This window comes from Temnothorax curvispinosus, unplaced genomic scaffold (assembly GCF_003070985.1).
Source record: "Temnothorax curvispinosus isolate PA1 unplaced genomic scaffold, ASM307098v1 QBEX01011959.1, whole genome shotgun sequence".
NCBI lineage: Eukaryota > Metazoa > Arthropoda > Insecta > Hymenoptera > Formicidae > Temnothorax > Temnothorax curvispinosus.
Window position 1 is genome coordinate 1,374,139 of NW_020221739.1, and position 14,169 is coordinate 1,388,307.

Sequence of the window (14,169 nt, forward strand, 5' to 3'; positions counted from 1 at the left end):
GGAGTGGAATGAACGGGATGAGTTTCTTCGCGCGCGCTTATATGCCCGGAGAAGAGGTGCATGGGCCGGCTGAAATGTGACATGCGCTCCTCATTAACATATAAATTAAACGTGACAGTCGTGGGGGTCAGTTCTTCTTTAGCGACCACCGCCGAGCCAAAATACGCAAGTCCAAAAATCTGGACATAAGACGTCTAAAAGATATTTTTTTAGACATCTTTTAGTCGTCTTACGAAATAATAGCTAATAGACGTCTAAAATACTTCTTAAAGACACGATATTGACAGATATTAACAGAAATAAGTATATTTCACTAATACTTCATATTTTAATATTTTAATAATTTTTTACTCTGTATAGCACAAATCTCCCACCGTTTTCGTCTAACTCTTTTTCTTTGACATTCCCGTTTTTTCTCTCTCCCGTCTAATAGAATCGGCATCTTTGATAGACGAAATTGACTCGATACGCTCGAGTTGGTTAGCCTAGTTCGTGGGCGAGATACTAATTTTAGAACTATGATTTCACGTGGACTTTTCAACGTGCACTGGAATGTTTCGTTATGGTAACATCTCAGGGCAATGGCTCGTATCCTTCCGCGCATTTCACATGCTAAACGTGACCGACCTGTAGACGATATAAGAAGCAAGATATGTAGATGAAATAAGAACCAAACAACTGTCTGGGACACTCTAAAGCGACGAATCTTAACATTGGCACTAATACATTTATTAGGATTACGTTTTAGGATTACGATTTTTTGTGTGCCTTCTCAGTTTTTCATTGAAATTAAGATTTTTCGATTTTATTATCCGGATTTTTCTTCATTGATAATAATTTCGTGATTTCGCTTTCAAAAGGATAGTGTTCCGAAAACAGTGCACCTCCAATTTCGATAAAATTTGGTAAAAATCTTCATTACGGTTTAAGATAAAAGCTCTTACAAGAAATTTTAGCGACTCCTATGACAAAGCCATTTTTTTAAAGCTAAAATCATAAAAAGTATAGAAAAATATTAACAATTCTACAGGATATTATAAATTGTTATAAATTATAAGCAGTTATATATTATAAACAGTTCTCCCCACTTCACTTTAAACACGCCTATCTGTTCAAGTCAACAAATATACTTTAGGAGTTTTCATGTTAATTCAAAAGGCATTGAAAACTTATTCCACATGGATTTCCAACTTTTCATGCGAAGCGAGTTCCACTCCATCTCACCCCCCTACTTACAAGGCAAAACGAAATTTATAATTATACGGTTCCACACGGGTTTCTAACTTATTATTATTATTATAGCATCTCAGAAATAAATGCGCGCTTTTATCGATAAAAGAGAGTTAAGAATATGGGCGGATGTCTCGATTTGGAACATGCATGTTGTTTGAGTTACCTTCTCTTTACTATTTTATCTTGAAAAATGATTTCTTATAAGAGTTATCAGAATTCGCTTTAAGGGCTTTTATTTTAACTCAAAATGAAGCTTTTTATAAAGTTTATTGAAATCGGAGGTATAATACCGTTTTTGGAATTTTAACCAATTTCAATACTCAGAATTACGAATATTCTCGATTTTTATGATGGCAAATAGTGTTATTATTCTTTTCTGTGTAATTGTCACGCTACACATTCCGACGTTTTCTCGAGCTGAACGATGCACGATCCGCGAGAGTACATTTCGAATACGTTATCTCACTCTTCTCATTATACCGGTCGCCTCCGAACGGTCCTCCCGTTAAGTTTGTTTATCCCTTTGTTTATCTTTTCGTTGGGTGAAAGGACGACGGTTAGGGACCGGTGAACGAAACTGACCCGTCACTCGAGGCGGGTTATCCCAGTTCGTGGACGAGTCGCTGGCGAGGTGAGCTTTGGTCATTGCTGGGTCGGCGCAGTGTTATTCTGGGTTTCCACTCGGCTATATTTAGACGAGACCACCTTGAGGAAGCTTAAGACTCGAGAGTTCTCTCTCTCTCTCTCTCTCTCTCTCTCTCTCTCTCTTTCTCTCTCTCTATCCATCCATTTATCTCTCTCCGTGGCACAACGAGCTGGTTTTATTTACCGGCCGATTGTGTCTGGTTGTGCAATGGCTGCTCGAAAAACAGTCGAGGAAATCCTCTTTCGTCAGACGATCACATATAGACATATAGCATCCTTCGCGCGACGGCAATCGATCCGCCGACGGCCGTCGCCTGTCACTTTTCACCACTCGTACTAATGTCTATTTCTACCAATGTAGTTAATTTTGATCGCGGTTTGACTTACTTTTTGTCTTTTTCTAGTTCTTAAAATTAGAGAAAGATAAAAGGTAAGTTAAACCAAGATTAAAGTTAAACTGCATTGATAGATAGGGGCGGTGGCTCTTATTTGCCACAACAAGAAATCTATGATGCAGATCGAGAGATCATTAAAGCCAGCCGCGAACGAGGTCTTCCGTAATTGTTCCTTTCTTTTCTTTTTCTTTTTTGAACGCGACCGCCAAGGCGCTATACGGCGGTCACGCTTAACGTAAAACCAACATTGCGAGCCATTTTGAAAAAAAATTATTATCACGGACAAAAACCTGCGGAATCAGAACGAGGCTGTAAGTGGTGCGTTGCAGTATAATCGAAGGACGTTGACATACAAACCCGAAATTATTTTCCGAGAAACGCGCCGTGAGATCCAGCCAAGTGGTTCTCGTTGCCGTAAGTTCACGCGAGGCAGATGTTTGTTCAAATCAGCCGAGAAAGAACCCCCGCGAATGTATCTCCCTATACATACTCTTTTCAATACCGGTATACCCGTATCGTATCAGACTATGGATTAAGTTGAAATTGAATCGGAATAGAAAAAAGTGATCTCACGTTTATTGAACTTTGTTCTGATTGATATTTCATCAATCTCCAATCTCCAACCTCAAACCTAATCCGCAGTTTGATATCCGGCTTTAGGGAATATCGTAGGGTCCTTTTCGAGTGAATACACAAGGGGAAAAAAATGATCGAATATTGTTTGCGATATCTAATTATAAGAGTTCTGATTTCCAGACCTTTTTAATTTCTCGGGACTCGAGAATTCCCGTCTGTTCCCGAAAATTCTCAGAAATATTTAAATCAATTTTATTGTTGACAATTTGGCATTTTACAATTATTTTATCTACATTGTCATTACACAAATCGACTGATCCTGTCAAATCAGTCATTTATTTGGTCTTTTATTTTATTTTTACTAAGAAAAACAAAATTAAAATATAAAAAAAATTAAAACTAATTTTAATTTCTTTATAAATAGCTTCTAAGTTAGGGGAGTGCGTTTTCCTGTAGATTCAACTGAAACTCTCGATGAAGGTTTTAATTACCTTTTTTGCTGCGATCAATATACTTTTTATTTGTTTGTCGTAATTCCCCTGTTTGCAGCAGTCTCCGCATTCTCCCTCCGCCCATCGCGTCTTAAAGTCGCACAGTGCGACAGAGGAATACAAACAAATGAGCACCGACAAATAAATAGTTTGCAGCGTAGGTAGGTATCATTAGTCCGTTGTTTGCACGTTAATTATTTACTTATTACGTGTTTCAGAAATCTCTCGATTTCTCGACTGTTTTTTCCCGTGATCAAATTTGGCAAATTTTCCCTAGAAAATCGAGATCAAAAATTCTCGAGTCAGAAACCCTAAATTCTCAACAGTAGCTAATGAGAGAGAGAGAGAGAGAGAGAGAGAGAGAGAGAGAGAGAGAGAGAGAGAGAGAGATAAAATATTCAAAATATATTTAAATATCTCTCGAATCGATATAATAATTTCCTTTTTAACTGCAAATCTGCGTTAATAACTATCATTAGACGTCTTTTCCATCGTTATTTACTCGGCTGCAGTGGACCCGAAGCATAAGAAATAACGGAGACACAGAATCAAAAAATTGAATTGTCGAAATATCTACTTTTTTTGCAAACTCTAATAGTAAATTTTTCGTAGATTATCGAAATAACGTCATTCACGGAATGACGCGAAAAGTCGCAGAAGTTACATATGTAAGGATGACCGGCGTTATATCATACATTTGTACGGAAATGATCAGTGCAAATGACGTTATTTTAGTAATTTATAACAAATTTACTATTAAAAATTCAATTTTTTGGTTTTTATATGTCCGCTATTTCTTACGCTTCGACCCACTGCGCGTCGTCTCGTTCGTCGTGACGATACACGGTGCGCACGCCGCTCACTAACTTGTGTTTATCGCTCGGCTATATTTAGACTAAACCATTACTTCGCCAACCAAACGAACGTACGAGCAAGCGAATAAGTAAGCAAGCGAGCGAGCGAGAGAGTGAGCGAGTCGAGCCGAGAGTCACGATAAGTACGGTGCGGCAGCAGCGCGCCAGCATCAGCAGCCAACCCGTATCATTAAGTCCCTTGCACAATGCCAGGCAACAGGCAATAGGAACAGGAAATAACCAAAAAATCGTTAATTACAACCTAAAAAATTCGAATACTATGATTGGTTGGCAACAGGCAATAGGCACAGAATTTTCAACGTGACGGAAACTCTGTATCCATTGCCTGTGTCACTGTTGTTTATTCTGCATTTATACATGATTTCTGATCCCTGGATCTATTCCCTGTTGCCTGGGCATTGTGCAAGGGGCTTTACGGCCGCGTTCCCATGTTCCCATGGCGTATATATCTCATCCCATGCCACGAAAGATCGCCCTCGCCTTTCTATAGGAGCGTCGCTTTGAGCCTTTGCGGCTGTCGTTGCACGATGATCACGATGCATCGCGGCGTCGCGTCGCGACCGCTCGCCATCGCTGAAGGAAATCGCTAAAGAAATGTGTTCGATACTTAAAGCGTACGATCGCGCACCTGCTATCATCAGGAGAATTACCCAACGAATCTCCCGTCGGGAGACGCAAATAACTCGCGACGCAGAACTTTCTAGAGTCTACTTTCCTCGGAACTGTGGCCTCGTGGCGAAATCGTACCGACGTACGGAATCTCCGTATTTCCGAAAGTTCCGCGCACATGCAATATTTTTTAAAAGTGCAATGGGGATAAACAATTAGACTATATGTATTTTTACATAATAACTCGCAAATTTCACGATATATTTTTCAATCGTTTGTTGTTCGAAAATTATTAAAATCGTTATTAAACTTGATTGTATTGCGCTTAGTCGGGCAATATACAAATCGATAATGAAAATCGGGCAATAAAAAAGAATCAATTGCATGGCTACTTATTCGGAACATAGAAGGTGGTAAATGTACAGTCGACTGATCTCGGATATCGCAAATAATTTTTGTCGCTGTTATAATTGTATTTGCATTAACAAATGCCTCCCATAATCGACAATAAATTAATCATAAAGAAATTATTAATAAAAAGGAGTGGTAATAATCGACGCTGACTGGCTATATAAAATTCTTTAATTATCTCATGACGTTTCGACCGTCACTTTCGGTCCTTATCAAGTGTTCAAATTATATTACTTGCAAACAATTCAGTCCTGGCATTGTGCCATCAATCCAAAAGTCAAGAACTAAATAAAAAAATAATAAAAAGAAAAAATATATATATATGTATAATATAAAAGGTCCAGAACTAAAAAGATGAGAAAATATAAAAAGAGAAATATAAAATATAAATTGACAAGTTTAAAAGGTGATGAGCATGAGAAAAGGAAAAGCATGTCACAATGCCAGGACTGAATTGTTTGCAAGTAATATAATTTGAACACTTGATAAGGACCGAAAGTGACGGTCGAAACGTCGTGAGATAATTAAAGAATTTTCTACGTGAATTTGCGGCGATGTTTTGTGTGCCGCGACGAAGGAATCCATTCATTACGAGCGGAAAACTGGCCGTGCTTTCGCGCGCGCGGATGTGCTATTTTTAGAACGACGGAATGGAAGAATGAGCGAGCGAGCGAGCTAGCGCAGCGCGTGAGAATACTGGTTTCGCGCGCGGTCGAGAATCCGACCCGTTTGCTTCATCATCATCATCACCGTCACGCGCGTATATTTATATTGCGTGGAAAAAAAATGGGCGGGCGTGTGTAACGTAATATTGCACAAACAGGATCAATTAATATTTATGCGCACCGGCGCGGCGAGCGAGTGAGCGCGCCGTCGCTACCACGCTGCCGCCGCGCCGCGCGCCGCTGCCACGCCGTATCGAGAATAATAAAAATCGGACAGGGCAAACAAACGGTTACGAGGGAACCTGTTAGATAAATGCGTCATCGGTCTATTTCGATCTGGTGGTAGACAGCGCTCCGCTCTGACGAGCATCCGACTGCGTGCACCAGGATACGCGTTCCTGTTCCGAATCCTTGCTGTACTCGTCTATTTTTACACTCGTCCGATGTATTTATAGCTAGGTATCAGCCTCGTAACTTGCGCGACGTTTTCTTCAAACGTTATTATCTTTCTCAGGAAGTTACAGTGTGTGCAATTGCTTCGAGGTGAAAAGCAAAAATTATGCGCCGAAGTCGCGATTCAGTGGGAGAGGGTACTGGATAGAGTAAGGTAAATGTTTTAATTATAGTTTATTTAAAGTTAGAATAACTTTCATTTATTTACAAAAATTCGTCGATCGGATATTTAAAAATACTAGGAATACAATAAACAATGTCTACAATAAACACCATAGGTTTTAAACGGAACTATATGATTTCAAGTTAATTGGTTATAAATTAAAAAAAAAAATCTTTATGCCCACGTTACACTGAGTGACCTATAATGGCAGTCTGACCTATTTCACATAAAGCTCATCAAAATCGGAGGGGAACACTTCCGTCGCTTCCGTACCTTTCCTTGTTAGAGCTCATCTAAACCCTAAATTTAATTGTCATGTGCAATGCTATTGGAAGACGCGAGTTTGATTGTTTTGTGGTATTGAAGAGACACTGGAAGCGAGTTTGAATTGTTTTTTGCATTCGGCGCCACGCAATATACTAGCTGTCAAGTGCATGTACAACACAATCAAACTTGCATCTAACGTTCTCTCAACACAAAACAATCTAACTCGCGTCCGCTAATCGCCAATAGCTGATTTGCACATGACAACAAATCTAGGGTTCAGACGGACCGAGCCTACGGCCTTTCCTGTATTACAGTTATTTAACTCGTGCTTAACATATAATAATCCAACGAGCTTGATGACATCTCTAACCACATGACTCACAATACAGTTGTGAGATTTAAGTTTGGTTCTAATTGTGAATACTTTTTATTTAAAATAATCATTTAAATAGACATTTTCTTTTAATTTATGTTTTTTATGTTTGCTTTTTAACGCTAAATTAAATTTATATTAATAATGTACATATTGACCTTGTTTTAGCCTATATAGAATAATAGTATTCTTAGCAAAACGTCCAAGATTTTTATAACTCTAAAGAGTCGGTAAAGCAAATAATGTTTTATATTTTTTTCTTAAATATCTACAATATTTCTGAATATAACCTTAAAATAAATATAATTGTAAATAAATTTCAAAATATAAAAAATATTTTATCGTATTTTCGTTACAATGTATACTTTTTTAATACATTAATAAACTTAAATTTGACCCGAAATTGGGATTCGACCCATGATATAGGTCGTGCTTTAATTCTCGGACAATAAAAGAATCGATTGGCTATGCTATTCGAAACGCGGAAGGTCAGCTTACAGGTAACCAACCTCGGATACATGTGCGCAGACCTTCCACGTTTCGAATAGCAGGCCCACCTTACTGGAAACATTGCTAACACAATAACGTCAAAGTTTGTTATTAATAATTTCCAAATAAGGAAACCTTTTCTTCGCCAGTGAATAGAATAAAAAGGAGTGGTAATAATCGACGCTGACTGGCTATATAAAATTCCCTTTATTTACTCCGACACAATTCGTTCCGACGGCAAATGCAATTTTTAGTTTTGAGATGTCAATTTTGCACTGTTCCATGGACAATATATGTACATTATAACGTGAAGTTAATGATTAATGATTATAAATATTGATAAACGAACTAGAAATAAGACACGTCGAGCTACCGCTATTATTAGAAATCGCAGATATCAGAGGAATGTACAAACTCTAAAATTAGAAATGTTTTGACAAAATTAGAATTGTTTCGAGATCGTGAGATCTAATAACGAGTTTAATAACGACTACTTCGCGAGAAAGCATCGCTCAAATAAGTTGGCGAACAATGAGGAGGCAATACCCGATTGATGACACTTATAATACCCTGCGTTCCGTACGCGCATATGCGCGCATTTATCTATAGTATACGTAACGTTTACTATAGAAAATGCGCGCATATGCGCGTTACGGAACGTGGCCATAAAATATTGCGGTCTGCAATAACATTTGAATGCATTGAAACATTAATGAGAATCAAGATCGTTTGTGAACAGTTATGTTTCTGTTCCCCTGCAAAATATTCATTTTATTTCACTTTTGATTTTAATTATATTTATTTTATACTTATTTTAGTTTATTTAATTTACATTTTATTTAATTTTTACATTGTTGCTAGAGGTATCGGCATACCGGTTATCGGGATAATCGTCACCCCTGAATTTTTCGTTCGTTTCTCACGTTACTATTTCCAAGTGGCGCTTTCGCGACGTTCGAGGCGCGCGATTTTTTTTCTAATCGCGCCTGTTAACCGAGATCGATATTTCCATCTTTTTGCGCCTAAAAAGTAAGAAAATAACAGCGCGTTACGTCGTTTTTAGTGCTTTCTTTGTATAATAATATAATATAAATCTGTATAATATGACACGATATTGCACGGTTTTAATGTTCCATCGGTGACCTCGAAACGTGCCGCGACCCACTACTCCATGCCTGTCGATCGATCGTGACCTTTGCCACACAGGAAACTGACGATTCCGCAAAAGCAAAGTCGTTCGTCGTTCGTCGTCGTCGTCGTCGTCGTCTTGCGAGTTAGTTAATGTTGTTTGATGTTTTTCAAAATTATCGAGACCATCGAGATAGATACGATATTTTTAACTATCCTACAGTGATAAGTTGCCAAAGGTTACGCGATACAGCAACTTAATTTACGAAAATGTAATAATCTGAAATAAACTGTGCGAGAATTTACGAAACACTTTCAACGATAATACAACTGAAATAAATTGCACGCGTGAGTATTAATATCGCGATTTATCCAGCGAAACGGTCTGCTGTATCACTGATTCTTCCGGCTAGCTTCGAAACATAAGAAATAACGGAGACATAGAACCAAAAAATTGAATTGTCGAAATATCTACTCTTTTTTGCTAATTTTAACCCTCAGTTAACCTCACCAGGGTCTAAAACATTGTTAAAACGTGCAGGGTTTTCAAAACGTTTATAAAACCCTTGTATCTTTTTTTAGTCAGTAATGCATCAATAAAAAAAAAAAAAATTGGCTTCTTCAGAAAAACAAGCTCTTTTTTTTAAATAACATTTACATTTTTTAATTTGGAATAATCTAACTTACACAGTCTTGTAGATCTTTAAAAGATGTATCGATTAAAAAAAAAGACGTCAAATTGATGCATTTGTCTTAAAGATACAAGCTGGAGAAGACGACAGGGGTCTCTCAGACCCTGGTGAGATAACAACGGGTAGTGAAAATGTAAGGTAACTAAGGATTAATAGTAAATTTGCCGTAGATTACTGAAATAACGTCATTCACGCTGAATATTTCCGTAATTTTCATACAAATTAACATTAGCGCGGAGAAGTCGTAGAAGTTACATATGTAAGAATGACCTATATTATCGCGTACATTTGTACGGAAATTACGGAAATATTCGGAGTGAATGACGTTATTTCATTAATCTACAACATTAAAATTTGCAAAAAAAAAGTAGATATTTCGACAATTCAATTTTTTGGTTCTATGTTATATTATTTCTTCGACCCGCTGTGGCGGGGACAAACTCGGCCGACGACAAATTATTTCAATTGCGAGCTGTCTCGACTCGTTAAAATCGCACGCACTTCGCGCTGCAACTCCGAAAGGCGTCTCGAGTTGCTCTGAAGATTTCATGAAACTGACTGACATGACTCGGACGAGACATAATCAACTAAGAACGAGACATAATCAACTAATCAAGATCGTCCCGGTGAAATCAAGCTGTGCGCAAATCGTTGTACGTGCTCGTTGCTTTACGAGAGTAGTTTGTGTATTTTCCTATATACATATAGCTGGTGCATTTTACTCAAAATATAATAAAAAAGTAATCATCTAATCATTTATCATTGCTAGATATCGTAAAAAAATTGTTTTTCGTAGTATGTAACTTTGTGCAATAATTGCAATGATTTATAGTCAGACACACGTAAAGATCGACTTTGCAATGGACATTACGTAGATCGCGACTGAACAGTTATCTATTCCTGGAACGAGGCTACAGAATTGCTGTGAAAAGTATTTATCGGTCTCGCTTCCTTCGCTCGTCCGTAACAGAGAAAATATTCGAAATCGATAGGGAGACAGTACACTCGCTATAAAGAACAGCGTGCTCGGATCACGAAACTCGAGATTTGTTTCTCACGCGAAAACCACTGAGAGGATTCGATGTGAAGTAATAAATTCGTAATGAAATTTCCGTCATGTTATATCAGAATTATTCGTCAAGCAATACATAATTCTTCCTTCACGTAATTTAAGTTATAAGAATTACAAATTAGAAATATTACCAAAAATACAGAATCTTTAACAGATTTATATCTTACACAGAAAATACTCTAAATAATAAGAAGAAAATACTCTAAATAAATAAAACTAGAGTTTTTTTTCTTTAAGCGCTAAGCATTAAAACGATAGCTGCTAACTCGGCTCTCTTGAACCGAGGATTCTCGAGGTTTTTAACGTACACGTTACGAAGGAGTGAGTGTTATTCTTGGCGAGAAATGTGACAGCTGGACTGATCTCATTATCGTGAACGCGGAAGCAATGATGACGACCAGGAATCCAGTTTAACCTTGCATCGGTTCTTCGAGAAACACATTCGTGTTCTACCCAGCTATTCATTATAGTTTCGCCACAATAAAGTTGCCGATCGTGAAAAGGTGTGTTGATGAATCAGCCATTACGACATGTCACAAATTACGGCATTTTCCATTTTTGCTCGTATATATACTGCTCGACTTTCTACGCGACCACTTTCGAGACTATTTCTTATATTACGGGTTAACAGAAGATTAAAATATTTTATTAGATACAGATAAACACGGGATTCTTTATAAAGTTATGTGTATAAATATATCCTTATAGAATAGAAAAGTGTATATTTTTATTTTGTCCGTTTTGCAGGGTACAAGAGAACTCCCGCTCCTTTTACAATCACTATCTTTTAACCTGACCTTCCTATCACTCTCCTCTTTTGTTTTCATGTATCTTCATCTGCGGCACGCCGCACTCCCTCTCCCTTTTTCCCGCTCGCCATCATCGCGTCGTATCGCATCCTTTCCTATTTCGCTCTTCGCAGCCCTTTACAATACGCTTATTTCTATTCCTCCTCCTCCTCTCTCTCTCTCTCGCCCCTTCTCATCCTTTTCTCTCTTCACTCTCTGCTTCTAATACCATGAGTCTGTTCATCCGTTCGTTCCCTCTGTACCCTTCCTCCAACTTTTCGTTCACTACCCCATTGTACCTTCATTCCGCTCGCCGCTCTCTCTCTCTCTCTCTCTCTCTCTCTCTCCCCCTCCCTTTTTCCCGCTCGCCGCTATTGTATCGCATGATTATTTCCAACAATCCCTCCCTTTTTTTCTCACCTGCAGTCTCATGTATCCTTTTCCCTTTCTACATCCTTTCTTCCACTACCCCATATTCATTTACAACAACCCCTCCCTTCCTCTCTTCTGCAGTCGTCTCATGTATCCTTCCTTCTTCCCATAATCCCTGTGTATCTATATCTTTATATGGACAAAATCTAAACTATAAAGCATAAATGAATTATGCAATAAACTTATTCCTTTAAAAATCATGAAATTGAACTACATAATATATATATCCAATAAATAACGCTTAAGCTCTCCAGATATAAAATCAATTTAATAAAATAAAGTCAAATAAGAGTAAACGTCGGTGGTGACCGGCTACCTGAATCAGATGTAATAAGAATCCCCATTTGACAAAACTATTGTTATCTACACTTCTAATTTATTTTATTTTATTTATCCGACACTGAAGAGGGTCTATCAAAGACCGAAATATTTGTCATTTGTAATTACTGTTAAAAAAAGCTCACGAAAACTAGACACTTTACGACAAATTGTTTTTTTTTTTATAGTGGTAAAAGCAAATGTCATCGTAAAATTATTACTATGCGTTCACCAATTACGCTATACAGCACTGATCGCCAGTACGTTTTTCTTTAAAAAACTTATAATTTACGTTACACAGAGCTTGAAATTTCAAATATTTCAACAAAAATTATTATTTACAAGAAGCTTTGAAACATATAAAACTCGAATCTGAAATACATATTATCTTATTTTTGATATAGATTTATCAGTTGTAAGCGGATCGAAACCGATGGTTAGTCAAATATCCATCGCCTACCGTGAATTTCTATAGCAGCGTGCGCGCGCGCGCACGTTCTAGTTAGTATATGTTTCAGTGAATTTGAACGCAATTGATTTCCTTTTTCGACACCGTTTTTTGTCATCTGACAATAGAGTATACTCTGCAGCCGAAAGAAATCCGTTCTGTAAAGAGGTTTATATGGATCTCGTAATCGGTTTACATATTGATACGACGTCGTATCGCTGACAGATTTACTGCTATAAAAGCTCTTTATTGCCTTTGAAACTAAATTGACCTGTTGCATTCAAATAACTAAACCCGGATAAAGTTACTATGACGTTGACGGTTGTAAAAGAAAAAGATTTTCAAGTCATAATGCGTGACGCTTCACAGTAACGAAGATTGTTTAATGACCGGGCGCAATTAGGAGTATTTGTGATAAATTGCCAAATGCCGTCGTACCGCTAATCGCGCTTCGTCGGACGCACGGACGGAGTTTGGTTTAGAAGCCTAAAAGCAATAGAATGTCGCGCCAGACTTACGAGACGAGAGCGAGAAGCTAATGAACCGGTGGCGGGACCAACGACGAATCGTCGCTGGTCGTCCAGCACGCGGACTATTAAATGAGACGAGCGATTAAGAAGATTTAACGATCGTCGGAGCGCGATGCTGGAACAGATGTTGTGCCAACCTCGGTTGATTTTAAGTGGCGCTTAGTTTCTCCACACGCATATATCACCGACGCTGATACAGCTCTGAGAAAAAATACCTCACGTATAAACAAAAAACGTGCGCGTTAGATAGATTCACTTTCATGCATTCACTTTCATGTAGCAACATTATCGAATGAAGCTCAACACCTCCACCCTGTCATTTACCCCTGATATTATATGATGGCTATGATGCTCGTGAGTTTGGTCACATTTTATCACAAAGGATACTTACTACCTTAATGCTTCCCAATTTCCAGGCGATTTCCATCTAAAATTTTAAACCCGCAGATTTTCTTTCTTTTCTGTTTTGTGCGCGCGCGCGTATACGTGTGGTTTCTCTTTCTTAATTATTTTATCTTGGTCTCCTACCATCTCTATTCCATTTATATTGCCCTCCTCGGGGAAGCATTAAGTGGACGAATCCTTTGGAGCGTTAAACATCAAATATACGTTAAAGATCAGGTAATCGAACTCTGTTTGATTAATAGTGCTGCTGCGTTAGCGGGTTGACCCGCTCCATTCATATTAGACGCCGTCTAATAGGAAAATTTTCAGATGAAAATTGCCCGGGGATTGGGAAGCATTCCAAGGGAATTGGGAAGCATTATCAAGGGAATTGGGAAGGAAATTGGGAAGTCCGGGGATTGGGAAGCATTAAGTAAGCAATACCATCAAACTCGCGAGTATCAGCATATAATATTAGGGCCGTATGTCAGGCTAGAGGTTGCCATTCTCGCTATTCCCTCCAACGCAGCAACATTATATTGATCGTCCTGCTCTGACGGAGGATCGACCTCCACCCTGACATTCGACCCTGATATCCTGATACTCGTGAGTTTGATGGTTACACTACTATTTTATTGCTTACTTAATGCTTCCCAATTCCCGATTTTCATCTAAAAATTTTTTTATTAGACAACGTCCGAAATCTCGAAGTTCCGGTTTATGTAAAAAATT

General features: G+C 38.1%; 1 protein-coding gene across 1 annotated transcript in view; it reads right to left on the minus strand.

Moving 5' to 3' along the window:
• The window catches only part of LOC112462007 (receptor-type guanylate cyclase Gyc76C-like), a 63,461-nt gene that overhangs the window by 8,298 nt on the left and 40,994 nt on the right, over nt 1-14,169 (minus strand). The gene's annotated exons all lie outside the window — the stretch shown is intronic.